At 41.1% G+C, this 24761-nt stretch overlaps 1 long non-coding RNA gene across 2 annotated transcripts in view; it reads right to left on the reverse strand.

The window, feature by feature from the left end:
• Positions 1 to 24761, reverse strand: part of LOC309342382 — a 225145-nt gene that overhangs the window by 35411 nt on the left and 164973 nt on the right. Inside the window, exon 3 of one of the 2 annotated variants that reach the window (XR_014156753.1) lies at positions 20376 to 20450. The exons of the other annotated variant lie outside the window; for it this stretch is intronic. This is a non-coding gene — a long non-coding RNA (uncharacterized lncRNA). The remainder of the gene's footprint in view (positions 1 to 20375; positions 20451 to 24761) is intronic. 2 annotated transcript variants of the gene reach the window in all.

Consider the following 24761-nt stretch of genomic DNA (forward strand, 5'->3'; position numbering starts at 1 on the left):
TGGATACAACTCATCCTAGTCTTCAAACACAGCCTGCATATTCATATCCCCAAATAGTTATGTTTCAGTGGTTCTAAGAACTGGTTTGGTACCCTAAATATTGCAGGGAAAGTGGAATGCAGGGCGCAGCAACCTCATGGAGCAAAAATAAAGAAACAGAATGAGTTGTGTCAGCTCATCCCATCATATCACAGCTTGATGCAGTGCAGGGATGGATATTCACATGGGTACAGAAGTGGATTGCTACAAAGAACATGCAAATTTGAAGCTAGGAGACACTTGTTCCTAGGAAGTCAATGCGAATTATCTCTCCCTGGCACTCCTTCACGGTTTTTGCTTGGTTTAGCTTTCATCCCCACCCCCCAAACGTATTTAAAACTTTTAGTACTGTTTATGCCCACATGAATGCTTGAATATATATTGGTTTTATTTAAATAAGTTAGTGAGGAGTCAGTTAGCTGAGAACAGCAACCTTTTAGGGGGGGAAATCAAATTAAACAGCAAAACAGTTGCTTGGGAGTTTTGGTCAGAAAAATTAACATTTTAAGGACAACTCTGGATAAAGTCCATTAGGACAAATGGCTGATTTATGTAATTCCCAACCTTCTGCCTCTTCATCCCACACTTAAAACTTTGTGCCTTATTTCACACTGTCCTGTATCTGGAATGCCTCCTCTATCCATCTGTCCAAACAATTTCTCTTCCTACTGAACAGTACTCAAAGTGTTGATATTCCTGCACCAAATCTTTCCCTTCCTCCCTTCACTTTTGCCCTGTCCATGTTGCTTGTGTCCTGCACCTTCTTTCTTGGAAATCTCATTCATTACATAAAATTATCTGATTTCATTCCTTAGCCTTCTGGGTCGAGCCATGCTAACTCTGCTCCCAATACAGTGCCTAGCACACTGCTGCTTCTGAATAAATGTTTAATGAGAAAGGAAGGAAAGAGGATGCTTCATAGGAAAGATATTCTAAAATAGTGTGGAGGTCAGATTTTTAGCTGATACGACTCAGCAGAATCCCAATAGCTTCCATACAGTTAGAATGATTTAAGCTAAATCATCAAGCCCACACACAGTACTAGAGCTGATATTACCTAAATGCCTACAGCTCCATAAAATTAAAACTGTATTATTATACTAATGTAATAACATGAATAAAAAATGAATCTGATCTAATGAACGCATGCTTAAAAAAAAAGTATTAATCTATTTGTTGCTTGTACTGCCTTCTTTTCAAGTTTTCAAGTTCTGAAAATAAAACAATTTGGGTTCCATGCTGTTTTACAGTAGGTTTCAGCCCTCTGAGATTTTCACTAACAACTTATAAATGTCCTGAACCCAGAAATTTGCAACAGGAGTTCTTGTGCTTCCTTAACCATTCCAAGGCCTAACATCACCAGTGTAATTAAGTTTGGTTTTCTTCATTTTTCCCCTGCTGTTAGAAATAAAATGTGTTGTTCAGCTTTCCAATATACAACGAAAACTATATGAATACTAATCTATTTTAACCTCGGTGGAATAGTGAGGGGAAAAGATTGACTTTGATTTTATTAATTGTTTTCTCAAATAAAACAGTTAATGAAGGAGCTGAAGATGCTGCCTTTCGCATTTGTACCAAGAATTTCAAATAAAAATCCCATTTTCATTACCGAAGAAAAGAATAGCAATTGATTCTGCCAGTGTTTAATTGAAGCGCCTACTGTGTGTCAAAATATTAATTTTTTTTTAATCTTATCATTAGAAAAGAAGGGAAAGCAAGGAAAATGGGAAAATTCATCCCCTTCTCCTACTGGATTCACTAAAGTTCTTCTCAACTGTACTTCTTGTCATTGTCAGCATTATGTGCTACGAAACTGATAAGATAAATCCATGCGTGATCTCTTCACCTGTGGTCAATACTAGCATCAATGAAGCTCCACCAAAGCCTGATTTTAAACTAACTCCATGGTACAGCATTTGCTCTGCATGCAGGAGGCCCCAGCTTCAATCACCAGCGCATCTCCTCGGAACATCTTCTGTCTAAACCCTAGAGAGCCTCTTCCAGTCAGCGTAGCCAATACTGGGCTAGGATGGTCTGACTCAGATTCTTATGTTTCTATGATTCACTTTTGGAGCAAGGTAGCAAGAAAAGGTAGCAAGAAAAACAAAATCAACGTTAGAACTGCAAGATCTCTTCATGTGCAGGGCTGGATTGAGGTTTGATGAGGCCCTAAGCTACTGAAGGTAATGGGGCCCTTTATATGTCCACCTGTCCTTTGTCAACAACAAATTGTCACTGTTTTTTGTGTTGAATATATGCTCTATAGTAATTTATAGCATATTTGCACATAACAATAGATCTATTTTATCAAAGTAATAGTTGAACTGAAATACAATTCAGAAGAAGTATATTAATAGTGAAATACGATTCAGAAGAAGTATATTAATAGTGAAATAATTATTAAGCTCTAACTTAAAATTTTGGAAATGTACATCCAGGTGTTTTTTCCTTTAATTTTTTTTTTGGGGGGGGCCTAACAGAATAGGGCCTAAGCTATAGCTTGTTTAGCTTATACGTAAATCCAGCACTGTACATGCGCATGTTGCAGAACGACCTACAGTTTTGTACACAAGCATTCTTACATATGGCCAAGTGGCTCTGAGTGGCACAATATGGAAAGAAAGAAGTCTATCTAGGGTTGTGGTTAGATGACACTTTATTCCATCTTCATGATGTTTCCTTACCTGTTTGTTTTTGCATATCATGTGGTCTTTCACAGGACCTAAGAGCCACTTCTCAGTCTAGCACTTTACTACACTTTTCTGCATTGTTTCGGGGGGGGGGTTGTAACCCTCGTTAACTTGGAAAATCACAGGAGTTTTGTGTTGTATACCAGAAGGAGCGTCTCCACCCCCATCGTTCAGCCCGGACACTGAGATCCAGCGCCGAGGGCCTTTTGGCGGTTCCCTCATTGCGAGAAGTAAGGTTACAGGGAACCAGACAGAGGGCCTTCTTGGTAGTGGTGCCCACCCTGTGGAACACCCTCCCTTCAGATGTGAAGGAAATAAGTAGCTATCCCATCTTTAAAAGACATCTGAAGGCAGCCCTGTTCAGGGAAGTTTTTAATATTTAACGCTGTATTGTTTTTAATACTTGATTGGGAGCCGCCCAGAGTGGCTGGGGAGACTCAGCCAGATGGGCGGGGTATAAATAATAAATTGTTAATAATAATAATAATAAAATTTGGGCTCATACACTGGCATACGGCTCTTTCCTGCCAACTAAAATTAAAAAACAAAACAAAACATGGCAGTATATTGATCAAAAAGCCACAATTCCAAAACACAACAATCTACTGCAGTGTGAAAGGAACACTGGAAAGTGGGGCAGTACCGCTAGCACTGTAATTAGTAAAATTAACACAATAAGTCCCACGTCTAAATGCAACCTAGGATTGATTTCTTGTTCTCCATATTAATATATTGAAACTTACAGCACAATCCTAAGCATGCCTACTCAGACATATGTGTCATTGAGTTCAATGAAGCCTATTCAGAAGTATGAGTCTGTGGGATTACAGCCTAAGGGTAGCTTTGGGTAGCATATCTAATTATAATGACCGTTGGCGATAGGTAACTTCAAAGCAGCACAGAAGTTATGTGTAACACTCCCTTCAATGGGCAAAAAGTCCTGTTCATTTTTCTTCAGCAAACAAATTCAACCATCACAAATGGAGAGAAAATGACAGTTTCTCTTGGCATGCAGCATTTCAATAAAATGCCGTATGAATACCATGGACGCAACCGGGGGTGGGGGGCAAGAAGGCAGCTGCCCCTCCCCCAAATCAAGTAAGTAAATAAAAATATTTAACTAACTGACCAACTGTGTTGCAGATAACTCCGTTCTGGCCTCCCCCCCCCCAACTTAAAGTCTGCTCCCCCCCCCAAAAAAAAAAAAATCCTGGATGTTTTTAGATGGCATCCACATAATATCAGAGGAACCATCATCTGGATTTCAAGTGACAGAGATTTTAAAAGCTGTGGTGCCACCATAGAAAAGATACCTGATATACAACTCCTAGTAGTGTGGTGTTAAGAAGGGTCTCCGCTGCCAAGCTTAATTCCCAGGCAGGACTACATAGAAATAGGCACTCCTTCAACTGTTTAGGTCCCAAGTCACTTAGGGTCACCTGTAAAACCTGCAGTTGTCACTCTATCCAGTACAGTAAATTGGCTGGGTCAGTAAGAAAGTTGACTTGAGAACCTAAGTTGCAGAGGATAAAGGGTTGTTTTAGGGGAGCCAGCCAAGGATAAGAAAGATGTTCACAGTGGCAGCAGTGAAGTTCACAGAAGGGAAAGAGCACTTCCAAGTGGTGGCCATTTCCAGGTGGGTTTCAATTACATACCTGCAAATTCACGTTGCACAGTCATGGTTGATTGGGAAGTCTTGTGCAACAAACCCACTTCCCCAAAAGATTGTATAATGAGGAATGTGCTGGGGAAACATGTGCTTTGGTATGATGACATCTAACCTCCCTGCAAATTAATCTGAACAAATGGTGATGAAATAGCCAACATCATCTGATCTCCCCACAAACAAAACAGGATGAATGCTCAATAAACAGGTTGTCTTGGAGCACCCTGAGTGTGCAGTTCCACCCCCCCCCCTACTTCCCTTTCAAAGGCTACAGTGTTTACCATAATGAGAGGGTAGGGAAAGCCAAGGTGGAGGTCTGTTGTTGAAAAGTAGGGTGTAAATATATCTAAATCAACTAAACAATTAATTGTAAAAAGGGGTAATGAAGCTACTTGGAGAAGCAGGTGTTCACCATGACCTGGGCACAGGTGATGTTTTAAGGAAACAGTTTGTTGGGTCTGACTTTTGGTTTACCGAAGACTTCTCTTCATACAAAGAAATGACCCTCCAAATCATTGCAATAATTCTATCTTATCTTCAATAATAATGTGGCATGATAGCAAAAGGCAAAATATGTATATAATCTGAAGGGAAACCAAAGTATAATACAGCACCGTGGAAAGAATAAAGACTGGTCTTTTTAATGTCTTACTAATAGATTTAGAGAGGTCCTTGTTTGTGTGGTAGTATTTATTGTAAAAGGGACGCAGGTGGTGCTGTGGGTTAAGCCACAGGGCCTAGGACTTGCCGATCAGAAGGTTGGCAGTTCAAATCCCCACGACGGGGTGAGCTCCCGTTGCTCGGTCCCTGCTCCTGCCAACCTAGCAGTTCGAAAGCACGTCAAAGTGCAAGTAGATAAATAGGTACCGCTCCGGCAGGAAGGTAAACGGTGTTTCCGTGCACCGCTCTGGTTCGCCAGAAGTGGCTTAGTCATGCTGGCCACATGACCTGGAAGCTGTACACCGGCTCCCTCAGCCAATAAAGTGAGATGAGCGCCGCAACCCCAGAGTCAGTCACGACTGGACTTAATGGTCAGGGGTCCCTTTACCTTTACCTTTATTTATTGTAAAAGAAATATGTGGACCTTAAAAACAAGCATTTAAGGGCCAGCCCAGTCAGTGGGCTGGACTAGGACTAGGGAGAAAGTTCAGATCCCCATATAACTGTAAGCGTTACAGTGTAAAGCATTCTGTGTGGCCTCGAGCAGTCACTATTTCTCAGCTTAACATACTTTACAGGCTTGTTGTGGTAATACAGTAGAGAGGAACAGCTGTGAATGCTACTCTGAGATCCATGGAAGAACAATGAAGTACAAATACATATTTTATTCTACTTAAATGCATGTGTCTTCATAAATTACAGTCCACTTCACAGATACTGAAGTATAACAACGGCAAGCAGAAAAGGAACACTGTTTACATCTGAAAAAGAATCGCCTCAATACAATCTTCATTTTTCAGTAATACACCTTTCCCTACCCCTTCTGTCCATGGTGGGGTTTTTTGTGAGCGAGGAATCCATAGCCTCTGCTAAGTCTTTGATTCACACAACTGATTTGATGTTCTACCACATAATGTTCTATCTATCAACTCAAAATATTTTTTGTTGAAGACAGCAACTTCCAGGTCTTTGATGAAATGTCTAAGAAGTTTTACAAACTTAGCCATAACTTTGGACTTAGCCACACAGCTGCAAATAAACCGTTTTAAATGTTTTACTAAGTGCAGTATACAAATGTGACACTAGATGGCAACAGCGAGCTATGCAAAATTCAATGTATTTTTCAAAATGTTTTTTAAAAAGCATTTTCATAGTGTTTTTTAAATGTGTGTAGATTCCACCTTTGTTGGTTTTCCTCTTCCAGCTCATCGCTTGGCTGCAGCTTATGAACCTTATAGTATATTGCAAGTGATGCCTGGTGGCAAGGAGGGGGACGCAGAAATAAATTACTCTCCTGAATAAGGTGGCATTTTAGCTGTCATCTGTGTAAAATAACTTGGATATCCAGGAAATTGATGGATTACATGGAATAGGAAAGGAATCACGCAGAAAGGAAAGACAGGCATAAACAGGCTGAGAAACAACAAAAATGAAAGAAGTACCAGCAGCTGCACATATCTGCTTTAGGTAGGAGACTGTATTGAACCAGCCCTGATTCTCCATCAGACCTAGGTTTTCCATCCTAGGAAGATATGGGCTTAACCTTTAATTTCCCTCTAAATAAATGTTAACAGCATTTGCTCAAATTCCCCCTTGATATGGCTCTGTCTCCTTTCTTCCCTGTTGTCTCCCTGCTGTTTCCTTCCACATCCAACATCAAAATTTAGATAGTATCCCCTCTACCTACCATACACCCCAGTAGTGCCAGAAAGATATGTTATGTTTGAACAGAAATTAAAAAAAAAAAATTCTTTTCTCTGTGGATAATATTTCAGGCACACAGTGAATCCACAAAAGATGCTACTTTTGGACCCACAAAAGATGCTACTTTTCTTTATGGGGTCCCCATCCAACCCCCACCTGTTTTGCCATCCCAAAATTTATTGGTGTTTTATGCATACTTTTCTCCCAGTTGCTTTATGCTGCCATTAGAGGGCAGAAAGAGTAAGTGTGTAGGCAGAAAATGCACATCCAAACCTATAATCTGCAAAGAAAAGAAGCGATGAGATTTAGATAACAAAAAGAGAGAGAGAGAGAGGAAAGGACATTGTTTTAAATGAGTCATCAGAGATAATGTGCTGAACTACGAATAATGAATCTTGAAAACTAAAACATTTCGCATCTCGGTACAGCTGCCATCTTTTGGGAGGAAGATGAGAAGTTTGCTGCTGGCATTGGCAAAACAACACTAGGTCAATAACTCCTTTATCTAACAGCAGCAAAAAGAGACGAAAAAATTTCTATGATACTCTTGTTATAAGAGAAAATAGATGTCAATTTTTACCTTTGTATGCACAATCTATTTGTTTAATTGCATTAGGAATGTGAAATCTGAAAAGGCAGGTCTCCATTGTAGTCATAGAAAAAAGGTTGCTGCTTCGTTTTTTTTTAATGTGTTGGGGGTTTTTTGCACTGAGAGGTTAAAACATAAAGATCATTCTGAAAATGACAATTGATGCAGTTCACAGAATGTTTATATACCTGGCATCTCTTGTACTTCCTGAAAGGGCAAAGGAATAAAGATTGGGTTAGCATAGCCAGTTTATTGGGGGGTGGGAGATGATACCAGAAGTAAAATGTGTACCAGATTCAAAGGCTTTTTCTTGGATATAGCTAGCACTGAATTGCCCCCCGAAAGTGCATTTTAAGAACTGTTGTTTTGATTAGGGTAAGGAAAAGGTAAATCTAGATTAAATAGGGAGAAATAAACACTGTCATTTTGAAACTGATGCCAAGGTGTGGACTCTGCCAGAAAAAAGACCCAACAACCTTGCATGCAGGAGAAGCACCGTGGACCGATAACACAATAAGAACCCGTCTGGTAGAGGGATCTTTTGTTTTGATGGACAGCTCTAGCATTTAAACACCGGGAATTATTTCTGAGACCATACCAATCACAGTGATTTGAAGGAAGGAAGTTGAAGCAAATTAACAGAGGTTTTTTCCCCATATGGGTCATCCTTCTCCTTTGGGTTTTGGCTCTGAAAGCAGAATTTAAGAGGCAGACTACTGGAATGGCCTGCTTCTTTCCCAATTGTCCCAAACAATTACAATTATATCTCACATTCTCTTTTATCTTGACAGAGGAAATTTTCAGAAAAGGGGGAAGGGAGGCAAGGGTGAAGGAGAGAACTTTCCCAGGTGGTTTTTATATATTTATATAATTAAGGTAACATTACCTTGTGCAATACGCAGTAAGCCCCTTGACCTATTTGTTTAATGTTTGGTAGGTTCCTTACCCAGGGGCATTTCCTTTATGTCCCCAGTTTTAAAACTGACCGGTCGGAGCGAAACAGTATAAACTTAAAGCATTTGCAGATGACCTAGTATTGACTTTACAGGAGCCAGAGCCCAGCACTAAAAGGGTACTGCAATTGATTCATGAGTTTGGTCGGGTGGCGGGATTTAAACTTAATAAGCAAAAAACTAAGGTTTTGGAAAAAAATATGACCTCTTTAGAATCAGAAAGGTTTCAGAAAGAGACAGAATTAAATGTGGTTAAAAAAGTAAAATACCTAGGGGTAAACATAACAGACAAAAACAGGAATTTATTTAAAGATAATTATGAAAAATGTTGGTCTGAAATTAAAAGGGATCTAGAGATCTGGTCAAGATTGAAACTTTCCTTGTCAGGACGTATTGCTGCTATTAAGATGAATGTATTGCCAAAAATGTTGTTTTTGTTTCAAACTCTACAGATTGTGGACAAAATGGGGTGTTTTGAGAAGTGGCAGAGAGATATTTCTAAATTTGTCTGGCAGGGCAAAAAGCCCAGAATTAAGTTTAAAATATTAACTGATGCTAAAGAAAGAGGGGGCTTTGCCCTGCCAGACCTAAAGCTGTACTATGAATCAGCAGCTTTCTGCTGGTTGAAGGATTGGCTACTTCTGGAAAACACGGATGTTTTAGATTTGGAAGGATTTAACAATGCTTTTGGATGGCATGCATATTTGTGGTATGACAAGGTTAAAATACACAAGGCGTTCAAGAACCATGTTGTCAGAAAAGCAGTATTCAATGTCTGGATAAAATATAAAGACTTACTGGAAAACAAGACCCCAAGGTGGCTATCACCAATGGAGGCTAAGGCCCCGAAAAGACTCAATATGGAGGCCAAATGGCCGAAATATTGGGAAATAATAGAAAAAGATGGAGACAATTGGAGGTTGCAGAGTATGGAGAAAATAAAAGATAAAGTGCGAGATTGGCTACATTATGCTCAGATTAAAGAAGTTTTTAAATCGGATAAAAAGATAGGATTCCAGGTGGAAAAATCAAAGTTAGAAACAGAACTGCTAGAACCCAGCTCTAAGATACTCTCTAGAATGTATAACTTGCTGTTAAAATGGAATACACAGGATGAAACGGTCAAATCAGCTATGATAAAATGGGCACAGGACATAGGGTATAACATTATGTTTGCTGACTGGGAAAAGTTATGGACCACAGGTTTGAGATTCACGGCATGTAATGCCTTGAAAGAAAATATTATGAAAATGATATATAGGTGGTACATGACTCCAGTCAAGCTTGCAAAGATATATCATGTGTCTGACAATAAATGTTGGAAGTGTAAAGAAGCTGAAGGAACATTCTTTCACCTCTGGTGGACCTGCCCTAGAGTGAAGGTTTTCTGGGAAATGATATATAATGAGCTGAAAAAGGTATTCAAGTATACCTTCCCTAAGAAACCAGAGGCCTTCCTCTTAGGCATTGTAGGCCAGAGTGTGCAAAAGAAAGATCGAACCTTTTTTATGTATGCTACAACAGCAGCAAGGATACTCATCGCCAAATGCTGGAAAACTCAAGATTTGCCCACACTGGAAGAATGGCAGATGCAACTGATGAACTATATGAAACTGGCTGAGATGACTGGCAGAATCTGAGACCAGGGAGAAGAACGGGTGGAGGAGGACTGGAAGAAATTTAAGGATTATCTACAAAAATACTGTAAATTGTATGAATGTTAAGAAAGATGTAAGATTTGTAATAAGATGGTTCCAACAAATTAGTAACAAGGAATATAAATTTGAATGTGATTGAAAGAAAAGATAAATTTTGGATGAATAATACTTTAGAATTAGGAGTGATTTAAACTCTAAGATTTGAGACTTAATATGGGATAATTACATGATATAAACGGAATTTAGTGAATAATTTGCTAGAAAAATCTATGTGTTTAGAAAGCAGGAACAAGAGATGTGAGGAGGTCCAAAGATGAGAATGAAACGTGGTGAATGAGAAAGATCATATTGTTATGTATGTGGATTTTTGTTTTATAAATCTAATAAATATTATTATATATATTAAAAAAACTGACTGTCCACACACACACACACACACACACACACACGGGAAGAAATGTGATGTCTATCTTGCAACCCCAAAAAGATCCCCCAGTGAACTTCATGGCTGAGTTGGGAATTTGAACCCTGGTCTTCTACATCCAAGTTCAACACAACAAACAACTAAAATCAGAAATGTCAGGTCATACATTTTTTGAAAAATCATAGAATGAAGCTTATTAGTAAATATGCATATGCATATTCAGAAGGTCCAAAAGAAGTAAAATGAAACAGCTTCCTATTCATGAAGTCTTTCAAAAGGAAAGGTCTTCATAGAGTGTTCCCTTGCCATCAAAGAGGGCGCAAGGAGGGCCTCCCTAGAAAGGGAATTACAAAGCCAGTGCAAAAACCTTTACCTTTACCTTTTCCTTCTCCTTTTTACCCAATAGTTGAGTAAATGGTCGCTCCAAAAATGGCAACAAATAAGCCTCTTAAATAATCAGTTTGCACCTGGGAGAAAACAGCTGTTCCTGTTTATCAGGGACAGTTCCTGTTTTCAGGTTCCTTTCACTGGAAAATGACTGCCTCTATTAATTTTTTTGAATTGTGGAAAATGCCTCATTAAAATTTCATTAGTGCAATTTTCTAGCATTATCATTCTTGAGGTCTGGTACCCTAGCAACAATATATTCTGGCACAGTTTTATTTTTGAGTGTATTTTTTATAAAATAACGGGGATAGGGGTGGGGTGGAACTTGCAAAGAGATATGTGATGTGAGCATAGAAGTGTTAAATGCATGCTCCTATTTCCACTGGTAAACTGGTTTTCTATTATTATTTATAGTTAGCAGAATTTACATACCACTTGATTGTAGTAAAACCTCTAAGCATATCCTGTTTCCCACTTGCTGACCCAGAATTCAGACTCATGGCTCAGGTGGTGTGATTAAAATCTTTCCACAGCAGGATGGGGAGACATCAGTGACTCTTCACCAGTCTGACTCATCTCTGCCTCCCCCTCGCCAGATTCAGCTTCTGATTCTTCACTCCTCTCTGCCATAGACTCTCCCAGATCACTGAGCCTAGTTACCCCTTCAGCTTCTCTCTAACCACTCACCATCATCCCACCACCATTCCCTGGGCTCTGAGCCTTCTCCCCTTAGTGGTGCCTGAGCTGGTTCCTCCCACCATTCCTCTGTCAGTATTTTCATCCCTCCCATTGCAAGGATCACCTGATTGTGTTGTTTTACTTTCATGCTGAGAGAAAGGAGGGGGCGGAAGCTAATCTTTGAGACTTCCGCCTCTAGTACTGTTGTACTTTTTCTTTTGTACTTTTTGTACTGTTGTACTTTTTCTTAAAAAGCAGAGACATCACCTTGCCAACAAAGGCCCATAGTTAAAGCTATGGTTTTCCCAGTAGTGATGTATGGAAGTGAGAGCTGGACCATAAAGAAGGCTAATCGCCGAAGAATTGATGCTTTTGAATTATGGTGCTGGAGGAGACTCTTGAGAGTCCCATGGACTGCAAGAAGATCAAACGTATCCATTCTTAAGGAAATCAGCCCTGAGTCCTCACTGGAAGGACAGATCCTGAAACTGAGGCTCCAATACTTTGGCCACCTCATGAGAAGAGAAGACTCCCTGGAAAGGACCCTAATGTTGGGAAAGATGGAGGGCAGAAGGAGAAGGGGACGAGAGAGGACGAGATGGCTGGACAGTGTTCTCGAAGCTACCAGCATGAGTTTGACCAAACTGCGGGAGGCAGTGGAAGACAGGAGTGCCTGGCGTGCTCTGGTCCATGGGGTCATAAAGAATCGGACACGACTAATAAAATTAACCTTACAAAACTTCCAGTAACCCTGCAAGCAATGTTAATTGTTTACAGTTGTCTTTCAAATGTAACAGGCTACCTTACCCTTCCAGACAGAGATGCCTGTACACAGGAAACTACATCCAGTTCAGTATTGTCCATGCAACTAGTTGTCAGTGGCTCTCCAGAGTTTTGGAAAGACGAGATGCTGTTTTCCAACATTATCTTGTGATATTGGGGATCAACCTGGCATCTTCTACTTGCAACGCATGTGCTGTACATTTCCTCCCCTAAAATGTTGCCCAAATGTTCTGAATTCTGAAATAATGTGTACAGATTAAAGTCAAAGTATGCAAATCAAATAGGGAGTTTCTCCTAGTATTTAGTCAAAATCCTCTTCCTTGCAATTTCCATCCATTGGACCTAGTTCCACCCTCTGAAGCAACAGAGAATAGGTCTGCCCCATCTTCTGCATGACAATCCTTCAGATATTTGAAAGCTACTGTGAAGCCTACAAGTGAAAGGCATGTGATCCAGGTAGTGAAGACTGAAGATTAAGCAGAGTTTGGATTTGATATCCTGCTTTATCACTACCCAAAGGAGTCTCAAAGCGGCTAACATTCCCCTTTCCCTTCCTCCCCCACAACAAATCCTCTGTGAGGTGAGTGGGGCTGAGAGACTTCAGAGAAGTGTGACTAGCCCAAGGTCACCCAGCAGCTGCATGTGGAGGAGTGGGAAATCGAACCTGGTTCACCAGATTACGAGTCCACTACTCTTAACCACTACACCACAATGGTTCTCAGACTTGACAGAAGGGCAGGGGAAGGAAGTGTGACCTCACCACTCTCTCTCTCTCTCACACACACACACACACACGCACAGCCACCCACGCACAGTGGCAGACGAAGCTGCTCGGGCACCTGAGGCAGCGAGTCCAGGGGCTGGGCGAGCCATCCATAGGGGCGAGGTGCACAGCGGGGCCTCCAGAATCTGCCTGCCTCCTCCCACTCAGCTGCCCTACGGCCGGGGGGGAGGTTTGGAGATTCGTTCCCCGTGTCTGCAGTCATGTAATTGTCTATCACATGATGGTACATGTTTTGACTCTACAGAGTGGGAAGTGACGGAGACAGGATGTTTGTGTTACTGTGTTCCGTGAAGTGGGACTATTGTCCTTTGTTCTTTCCTCTCTTCCCTGTCTGATGAGAAAGGGGAAGGAGCGAAGTCAGAATGCTCCAAGTGTATTATTATATGTTGATCCACTGAGGTCTGTTATGAAAACTGCAATTACTCTGCAGATCCCTAAGTGTGCTAATGCCTTTTGGCATTAGTCACTGTGATGTTCGGGCAGAAGAAAGCTTTTGCAGCTTCTGAACAATTGACCAGGAGGGAGAGAACATGCCAGTCGGGCAAGTGTCTCTATCAGGGTCCTGCACGAGAGTGGGATGCTCTGAGCAGGAGGCAGCGGGCATGTCCAAGCCACTGAATCTCTCCCAGTACCCATGGTGAGTGGCACCCGGCATTTTATCACCCCCCTCACTGTGACACCTGGGGTGGCCCACACCCACTGCACCCCCCTTCCTCCACCCCCCCCCAGTTGCAGTTGAGTAAGGGGAAATTCCTGAATATGGCTGTTGTCTGCATCAATTGCCTCATGTATCCTATTGGCTTGAAGCAATGATTCTTCAACATAAACTTCATTGGACTGTTTATGTTGTGTGGATGCCAGATTATTTTCTTCCAAAGCAATCACTCTATTCTGAACTTAAAAATGGAAAGTGTAATGCTGGTGGTCAACAAAAGAGGTTTAACGACTCTCTAAAGGATAATCTAAAAAAATGTAGTATAAACACCGACAACTGGGAAACACTGGCCTGTGAGCGCTCCGGTTGGAGAACAGCTTTTCCCAAAGGTGTCATGGGCTTTGAAGATGCTCAAACTCAGGACAAAAGGGAGAAACATGCTAAGAGGAAGGCACGCTTGGCAAACCCTCACTGTGATCAACTCCTGCCCGGAAACCTATGTCTCCACTGTGGAAGAACGTGTGGTTCCAGAATTGGCCTACACAGTCACTTACGGACTCACTGTTAAAACTGCGTTTATGGGAGACAATCTTACTTGGCTATGACTGATCGCCAAAGAAGAAGATTGGCTTGAGAAAGACAGAGATAATGCAAATTCAGGATAAAAACCTTGGTCAAGCAACAAGTTGATACAACTCTGCACAGAAGATTGCTGTAATTTCAGCGCTTCTGTCCTTTCACAAGATCACTTAAAATATCACACCCCAGTCCCTGGCAGCATGTCACGCTGCACTTGTAGAGTCTTAAATTAATTTCTAATAATTATACCCCATTACTGTTAAAAGAAATGTATAATTTCTTCTCAGAGGTTTTAGGAAAGTGCTAACATTAAACTAGAGAAAGTAATGTAAATTTACATCTTGTTAAAAAAAAAAAAAAGGAAAACCTGAAGGTGGGGTGGAACCAGCCCAAATATTCTTAAAGGGTTGTCTGTAAATGGCATGAGGGGTGGAGAAGGAGGGAGGGAGACAGAAAAGAAAAAGTAACTAGTTATCCTCTAGAACAGCTTTTCCCAGCCTTGATACCCCACAGGTTGCTGGACCACAGCTTCCAGCAGGGCTAGTTGTCAGGGATGAGTGGAGTTGTAGTCCAACAACATCTGGGGCCCCAGGGTGAGAAAAGTCATTCTAGAATATAGAAATTTCACAGTCACAGCTGGTGGCACCAATGCTTCTGAATACCAGTGGCTGGAAACCACAGGAAGGGATAGCGCTCTTGTGCATGAATTCTGCTGCCACAGGCATCTGGTTGGTCACTGGGCAAACAAAATACTGGACAAGATGGCCATTGGTCTGATCCATTCAGGCTCTTCCTATGTTCTTAATGGCTTGGATCCAGACTAACAGAGCAACCCAAACAGCGACCAATTCAAGTGTGTTTCAATGAGACTTAATAATGACTCAATTTGGATCTAACCCACTGTCTTGTAGAAAAGAGGTATGCGTTCCATTTGTAACATTGCAACATACAGTTATTACAGAAGAACTAGTATAACCAGCCAACTCTACATGCCCCCAAGGAATCTCATCTACTCTCACTACTGACCTGGGAGAACCACAGCCTATCAGTGTTGACAATGCTGTATCAGATGGACCTTGTACTGTAGAAGGCAGATTCCGTTGTTCCAATTTTGTTATGTTTAGGAACACTTCAGGTTGAGAATTGTGGTCAAAATTAGTTTTTTTAAATTAATAGCAACCACGTCATTCCTGTTCATGAACACAGCTACATTTACTTTGTTTGTTTTTAAAGCGCTTTAAATGCATTATAACCATGCAACAACAGATGGCACTGTAGAGCACAAAACTTTTCTATGCAATTTTACATAGGGTTTTTTCTTTTGTTATAACAATTTAATTTATGACTTATTTATAGCAGATTTTTTCCCCTGTGTGTAGATCCACCCCAAGTCACAAAGTGGTGAGGGTCAGGGCAGAATTTTTTTTTATTTAAATAATAATAATAATAATAATAATAATAATAATAATAATAAAATTTCTTACCCATCCTCTACCATAAGGTTTCAGAGCAGATTACAACAATGAAATATCCAATCGTAAAATGAACGAAAGAGTAACAACCAAAAAGCAAATTATAAAGATAATTAAGAACAGTTCCATAAATAAAACAATTACAACAATCCCATATACAAAAGAAGTTTGATTTTTTTTCCATTTTTTTTCAATACAATTTTTTTCAATACATATTTATCCAATTTATCCAATACAGATTGGGATAAAGAATAGGATCTCTACTTAAAAGGATTGTTGAAAAAGGAAGCCATGGTAGCTATGTTCTGCCTCTATTGTCAGAGGCATTACGCCTGCTAATGCCAGTTGCTGGGAACTGCAGGCAGACAGAATTCTGTTGTACTTATGTGCAGGCTTCCCACAGGCACCTGATTGGCCACGATGAGCACATGATGATGAAGTAGATGGGCCATTGGCTTGATCCACCAGACTCATCATATGAAGGTATTCAGCTGGTGCTGAAAATACAAGAGATGGAATCTGCTCAACATGTAATGGGAGGGGATTCCAAAGGCTAGGTGCCAGCACACTAAAAGCCCAATTCCTATATTACATGGGATGGCCCTCCTTCTTTCTTCAAGAGGCTCTCTTCTACAGAGTACACTGTTTGATTGCATATATTAAGAGGCCTGATGTTCTTTTAAGTATCCTGCTCCCAAGCAGCTTGGCACTGAGACTCTTAGGCCATAATCTTATGCAAACCTACCTGATGGAAAACCCCATTGCACACATCCAGACCTAACTCTGAGTAAACACATATAGGATCACACTACCCAAGCACTCAACTCAGTTGTCGAACAGAGCCATGTGACCTTTATTGTTGCTCATTTCCCTTGTAAATCATATATTGTGTCTTAGGTAAAGGTAAAGGGACCCCTCACCATTAGGTCCAGTCGTGACCGACTCTGGGGTTGCGGTGCTCATCTCGCTTTATTGGCCGAGGGAGCCGGCGTACAGCTTCCGGGTCATGTGGCCAGCATGACTAAGCCACTTCTGGCGAACCAGAGCAGCGCACGGAAATGCCATTTACCTTCCCACCACAGTGGGACCTATTTATCTACTTGCCCTTTGACGTGCTTTTGAACTGCTAGGTTGGCAGGAGCAAGGACCGAGCAACGGGAGCTCACCCTGTCATGGGGATTTGAACTGCCGACCTTCTGATCAGCAGATCTTTTTCCCCCCAAGTAAATGTACTAAGTAGTTCATCCACAAAATACACAGAGCATTAAAAAAAAAGTTTATCTCCATGGACTTGCTGTGTATGAAGCCTAATATCAGTCCAGAAATTGATTAGGGTTTGCCGTCTAGTTAAAAGATATAGTTGTACACAGAGTCACAGCCTGGGTTCATTTATCCTTTTCATTTGTAGTGCTCCATATTATATGAGTGCAGATCGATTTGAATCTCTTTAATATTCATGATCCTCTCACCAGTCTGAGTGAAAGAGATAAAGCTTTTGATGGCAATCTGAAGAACTTGATTAACAATGCACTAATCATCAGTACCATTGACCTGATTTTTTTAAAAAAATGTTTTCCATTCATCCATCATTCTATTACCAAAGATGATTGCATTACCTTACTATTTTTTTACCTAAATAAAACCACATGAGTTGTAAATATCATGTCTTCTTTTTAAAAAAACCCACACATGCACCTTGAAACCAAATTAATTTAAACTAAAAAATATTAAAACGACCTATAATAACCAATTAGCACATGAACAGGGGAAAGCAACTTACAAGTGGCCCCCGATAAACCAAGTCACTTTGACTTCCTGTTAATAAATGTTAAATTGTGCCAAGGAATTAATTTTGCAATAAATTGTTATTGTTGTTGTAATATCTAACTAAAGCATATTACCCGGAGTAATTATCCATATATCAGAATGCATTGAATGTAGTGTGTACACTATAATTACTCCCCAAATTGCTTATCATTCAAATGGTAATTTTAGCAATAATGTTGCAGTAGCTAAAACTTACCTTTCATCTGCAGAGAAGTAGTTTATAATCACTACACCAACCTGGATGTTGCACATGTAACAGAAATCACTAGTAGCGAAAATATATAGCAAGGCAGATATACTGCTTACTCAAATTCATCCATTTGTTCTACCATGGTTATCAGAAAAGGTGTTCACGGTATAATTGCTAATGTAATGCAGCTCTTGCCAACCTGGTGGTCTGCAAAAAGTTTTGGATTCCCCCTCCCATCAGGTAGGGTTGCTGGGCTCTTTTTTATTTTTGGCAAAATCACAAAAAAGATGTTTTTGAGCTATTTTTTGAGCTAATTTTAAGGAAAATTAGCAAAAACAAGATTGCCGACATGGGTTGCCATATGTCCGGATTTTCCCGGACATTTGTCTTTCCATTTCCTCCTGGACACTGCTTCCACCCGCAGTATTACATGTATGTCAAGGAAAATCGCGATGTATTTCAACCATACTCAGATCCAGCCTGTTGGAATTGTAGTCCAAAACATCTGGAAGGCACTAGTTTGCCAATGGTGGTTGTAGTACAACTTTGTGAGTGATCGACAAGGACTTGGATCTGTCTTCTGATTCCTCTCCCTGTAATGTAGGTAAACTTTGGAAGAGTAATTTTGTGGCACCAGTTAGTTTAGTATGTTTATCATTAACTGCTAGCAGTAGCATCAAATGAGGGTTTGAACAAAGGAACGTGTTAATTATTACTGCAGGTAGAACAGTCATATCAGTGACATCAATTTGATGAGACAGGTTATACCCTCATTCAAGAATAATCAAAGCCTGTTCAGGCTTTAACACAGAACAGGATAGAATGCATGGAGGAGATATTTTAACCACTAGCCCCAGAACCTGTTTAAACATTTTCTTTTCCCAGTACCTATGTACATATAGCCAAATATGGACAGGGTATGTCTTGTACGCTGAGGTCCAGTGCCGAGGGCCTTCTGGCGGTTCCCTCACTGCGAGAAGTAAAGCTACAGGGAACCAGGCAGAGGGCCTTCTTGGTAGTGGCGCCCACCCTGTGGAACGCCCTTCCAGCAGATGTCAAAGCGATAAACAACTACCTGACATTCAGAAGACATCTTAAGGCAGCCCTGTTCAGGGAAGTTTTTAACGTGTGATATTTTATTGTATTTTTGCTTTCTGTGGAAGCCGCCCAGAGTGGCTGGGGAGGCCCAGCCAGATGGGCGGGGTATAAATAATAAATTATTATTATTATTATTACATTCAATCAGTATTGTATACTTTGAGAATAAGTGTCATGGGTCAAAAGTCAGCTTCACCTGCTGAACAGCAGCCTGAAGGGGGAGAAGAAGGAGTGACTCTACCTGCAGCTGATCAGCTTTCAAGGACACAGAGGAGAAGGCACTGATGAGAACAAGCTGGCTTCAGCCTTCTTAAGGAGAGCTTCCAGCAGCAGTCAGTTACTGGTAACAGTGTTTGTAGTTCCTGGTCCTGCCTTGCTGCTTCCTGCTTATCTTGACCCTTGACCCTATGATCATCGGATTCCCTGACTCCTGGCAGTCTTGGATTGGACCTGACTTTGGATGCTGACTCAGCATCCAGGCAAGTACAGCTCAGAGACTCTTCTGGTTGGCTGGCCTCCCACCCCACTGAGCTCTGCACATGGTTGCTCAGCAACAAGACTGTGACAACAGGCATTGTGCATAGGCTTTATGCAAACAAGATGCTTGACTGTGTGAAAGTCTGGTGCTGAGCCATCAGGTGTGAATGTCTGAACAGAATTCAGGTCTTGAATCATCATGTACATGTCAACCAGCTGAGAGTTTTAAAGCCAAACTATAACCGCTAGAGGGACGCGGGTGGCGCTGTGGGTTAAACCACAGAGCCTAGGACTTGCCAATCAGAAGGTTGGCGGTTCGAATCCCCACGACAGGGTGAGCTCCTGTTGCTCGGTCCCTGCTCCTGCCAACCTAGCTGTTCGAAAGCACGTCAAAGTGCAAGTAGATAAATAGGTACCACTCCGACGGGAAGGTAAACAGTGTTTCCGTGTGCTGCTCTGGTTCGCCGGAAGCGGCTTAGTCATGCTGGCCACATGACCCGGAAGCAGTACGCCGGCTCCCTTGGCCAGTAAAGCGAGATGAGCGCCGCAACCCCAGAGTTGGCCATGACTGGACCTAATGGTCAGGGGTCCCTTTACCTTTATAACCACTAGGCTTTTTGCTCCTCTTAAGCAGTGGGGGAGTGGATAGACTGTGGAACCCCAGATATTTTTAGACTCTTAACTCCCATCAGGTCAAGCCATCACAGCCAATGGCCAGGGATGGTGGGAGTTGTAGTCAGAAGCATCTGGAGAGCCACAGGTTCTCTATCCCTACCTTAAGGGCTGCTTAAGGTTGCAATTCTGAACATGGGAGTAAGCAAACAGCATTGAACATAGTGGGACTTTCTTCTGAGGGTTGCACTGTACATAAGGTTGCACTGTAAGCTATCTCCTCAGCAAGGACTTCAATATTAGAAATAGGAGTAGAAATCCAGAAGGGATTCCATTATGTTGTAAACGTGGAACGGGGTGACAGATGGCAACATTTAAATGGATTCAGAAAAAATAAACCCACTCAGGAATGCAGTAAAGAGATTAAAATAAAAGGTGGTGACATACCAGATGGAGGTCTTCTTGAAGTCTTGAGATGTTCTGATGGCAATGCTGACCAGGGTTTCCCTTTTTCTCCCCCTCCTGGGATGAAGTCAGGAAAAGGTTTGCGTAAAAACTTTGCATCTGACCTCATTAATTTTATTTTAAGGGGTTATTCTTAAAAGTTCTCTCTTTTTGAGGATAAGAGAGAATTTAGAATATAAAGTCTGACTTTTCCTTAGAGACTATAGATAAAGTTTGACCTCATAAGAAGCACTTTTAAAAATGTGTTTCTTCTGTGCAGCCCTCTACATGTCTATAGTAATAGTTGGTTCCTTTCTAGACCTACCACTGTTCAGCCCAAAGGTCCCCAAAGCAGTGGACAGAATACGAATACAAAGGAAAAGCACAATAAAAACAAATACAAAAGTTTAATTAATTAATTAAAAGTATAAAATAGCAAAATCATCTGAAGCACCAGGTCACTCTGGATTCATGGTCTTGCAATGATGCTCTCACTACAGACACAACTCCACAGCACACAGAAGCCAAATTAACTCACATCCTCCCCTCCAATCTCTCACTTAGGACCAAGCAAACAGGGGGAGTGCTCTCACTCTCATCACAACCCAAAGAAGTATCCCAAAGGGCAAGTTACCTTTGGTGCCCCTCCCTTCAGAGTTCAACGGCACTTACTCTCCTAATGCTTGTAGAAATGCATCTTCAAACTGGGAGCTGATGTGAAATCCTTTTCATGCTGCTTTTCAGACCCATGAAAAATAATGTCTACTTGCATAAAAAGGCATTTGACTTGCCCTTCTGGGGCTGAAAGTGGGACAGGTGTGCCCCCCCCCCCACATAAAAATAAAATAATATCTTCTAAGAGAGAGGGTTAACATATTTTACCATGCATGTTCCTGGGGATTCCAAGTCTACATTTAATATTTTATTTTTAATAAGAAGTAGTTTCTTCTCAAGGAAAAGAGTGGTTTTTATTAGCTAATGAATAACAGTATTTAACTCACGGCTTCCATAGCTTGGTGGCAAATGAAATTTGCAACTGCCCATGCATTCAGTGTTAGGTAATTGAAGCAACTTGATCTGGTATTGGACTAAATCTAAAAGTTAAATATACAACACAGTGTACTGTGCAAGCTTAGACATGAGAAGTAAATTCTACTGAGCTGAATGGGTCTTACTCCCAGGCAAGCAGTCTTAGAGAGCAATCTTACAGACCCTGGGAGGGCATTAAGGGACCAAAGAATAAAGCAGATCTTCCATATGGCTTTGAGTTTCTGTACTGATTTTTTTTTAAAGTACTGGGTTGTTTTTTCTCCCATTGCAACCAATGGCATGGAAAATTCAACTCTGGTCAAAAAAACATTACCGCCTCAGATACAAAAACAGAGAGAAACACCAACACTCTCCCTCCCCCTCTCTCTCACATGCACTCCCCTTCTATCCTGTTGGCATAAGTCTGGCAAAGCTTTGGATTGGGCAGTCCATGGATAGGATTCCCCCTCCATGGACCCTTTTGGATAACACTGCCTAAGATTCATTGTGTATGATTTTGTTCAGTTGTACTAGAGCTGAAATTTGTCATGATAAAAAATAAATGCTAGATATCCATTTATAGCATACTGTGAAGGATTGTTGCCATTTATTTCACTTGAGTTTCCTGCAAATCTATCATGAACAGCAAAGCTAAATGATAAATGCTGACTAGCCTCCACCCTACCCTGCAGAGTTCTTGCTCTAGACAGATTCTGCATTATGTCTCACACTTAAGTATCTTATGAAGTCTTTACTCATAAATCAGGTCCTCCCTTAACCTAAACCTGTGTTGTGGGTGGGTATGTTTGGATAGCCACAACACCCGATTGGTACGTCCCTTGATGCAGGGTTCAATCAGGCCAATGGGATGCAGGCTAAACTGATCAAGGGACCCATATATACCTATGCACATGACCCAGAGCTTCCTCTTTCGGTGTGTGCATCTGAACACCCACCCACCTCTCCCTATATTTAGGGCTTGTGCGCTTGACCTTGCTATGCCGTTGTGTGTCATCTGTCATTGGGACAGGGGCATGGCAGGAATTTTCCCCACTTGGCTGATTTGCTGGTGCCATTTGGGTTTCGCCTGCCATGTAGCAAATCATCACAACTTGTAAGGTTGCAGATAGGGATCCCTATGTGAAGTTATTCCATTAAAAGAATCAAGGAACTCGATGCTTTGGTCAACCATGGTCAACCCATGTGAGGGGGTTGTGCCAGTGCCTGAGTCCAGGAGGGCATTTGGGTGGTGGAGATAGCCTGCTCCCGGCTTTCCACTTATCCAGGTGTTCACCTTAGGCTGACCTATCCTGGTGTCCTGGGTCAGTGCTACCTGCAACGGTGCAGGGAGGTAGTCGAACCAGAGCCTATGCAACCATTCACTTGGTGCAATCAACAAAGTTGTGACCTAAATTCTGCCAAAAAACAAACCAAAATTTGAGTCTTGTCTGAATTTATTTAAGGGGGGGGGAGTTAAAGGTCTCAACACGCAACTATTACAACTACTGTATGGGCACAATCCGACAAGTTCTCCCCACCGAGATATTCTTCTTCAGCTCCCATTCATTCCAGTGTTTGAATTACAAGAGGGACAAGGAAATTGTAATGGGAGACTTATAGATTTCATTAAGGTCTTTGTCTAACTTTCCCTCCATAATCTGAGCACTAGCATGTGGGTACATTGTGCCCCTAGAAACAAATGACTAGCCTATCTGGCAAGAGAATTGTCTTCAAACAAATGCTGTTTCGTTTGACCTCCTGCATGGTAAATGCATGATTATTAGTTATACTGTTGTGTCGTCTATGGGCATTTTTTTTAAAAAAAGATGAGTGAATAAAGGGGAAATGCTAGCAATAATGGCCCTCAGCCAACTTATTCCTTCCAGCAAACTAACTTTTTACCCACCCTAGGTACGTCATCACATCACCTAGGATGCCTAGTATATCATGAATAAGGGGTGGAATTTAGCTACCTTCTTCCACCAACCCAAAACCCCACCATGGATTGTTATGTATTTTAATGTTGGAAGTTCATGGACTTTTTTTTACTACTGCAATAGTCACTTGGTATTGTTATGTTGCTTCAAGAACTTCTTTAAAACCCTTTCATGTAAATTCCCATCACCTAATGGTATCATCAAAAATACTACATGCTTCATACTGCACTGTTGACATCATGCACCAAAAAGCATAGGTAACACACTCCAGAAAATACCGTATTTTTTGCTCTATAAGACTCACTTTTTCCCTCCTAAAAAGTAAGGGGAAATGTGTGTGTGTCTTATGGAGCGAATGCAGGCTGTGTGGCTATCCCAGAAGCCAGAACAGCAAGAGGGATTGCTGCTTTCACTGCGCAGTGATCCCTCTTGCTGTTCTGGCTTCTGAGATTCAGAATATTATTTTTTCTTGTTTTCCTCCTCCAAAAACTAGGTGCGTCTTGTGGTCTGGTGCGTCTTATAGAGTGAAAAATAAGGTATATGAAAGAACAGTGACAGTAAGAAATATGTGCAGCTTCTCCCAGATGATGTCCTGGTTCTGGGTCCAAATCTTTCAGAAATTGATTTCTTGGATTCGGATAAATATATTTGGGAAATAGACTGGAGACTTTTAAAACTGCTCTACCTGAAGAACTAATCCTCAAACTAGGGTGGGAAAGGAATCCATTTAAAAAGGATTTGTACAAAGCATGCAACTTGATTCAGATACAATTGGGTTTTCTTTGCATTGGACGACCTCTTGCATTGGCAGTTTTATATTTTGTGCATTGTCGTTTTTTAAAAAAGAACCCTGAGTAATTATATGCAAAATGGCATACAAAGGAAGATGTATATTGTACATATAATACATATGAAAGAGTCATGCATTGTTTGTATTTTTAGTGAGATGGGTAAAAAATGAAAGTCACATCCTGTACAGATCAAGGAGTGAGAAGGGAATAAGAAAACAAAATTCCATGTGGATACGTTCAGCACTGAGATTTTAATAAAAATCCAGCCGTGTCTGAAGCCATCCATTCCTTACCCAAAACAAGAGACCCGTATTATATCTTTACTCTTTCCCAAATAACTCCAGAGCAATGCAGTGAGTTAAGAAATTGCTATTGAAGGTGATGATCGTTGGTTTGACTTCTTAACAACCAATGGAGATCTCACCTATGTCTCGCAATTGATTTAACAAAACTATTTTTCACCTCTGGTACATCTACATTCAACTTGTGTCACTCACTGGGAAAAAATTGCCATTCATATTTCTGAAGCACAGGTTTCACCCACAGCTGATGATTTACCTATGTTTCTCCATCAGGAATAGGCAATCCACAGCCCTCCAGATGTTATTGGGCTACAACTCTCATTACCACTG

Source organism: Podarcis erhardii, assembly GCF_964252035.2.
Source record: "Podarcis erhardii genome assembly, chromosome: 5".
NCBI classification, from domain to species: Eukaryota; Metazoa; Chordata; class Lepidosauria; order Squamata; family Lacertidae; genus Podarcis; species Podarcis erhardii.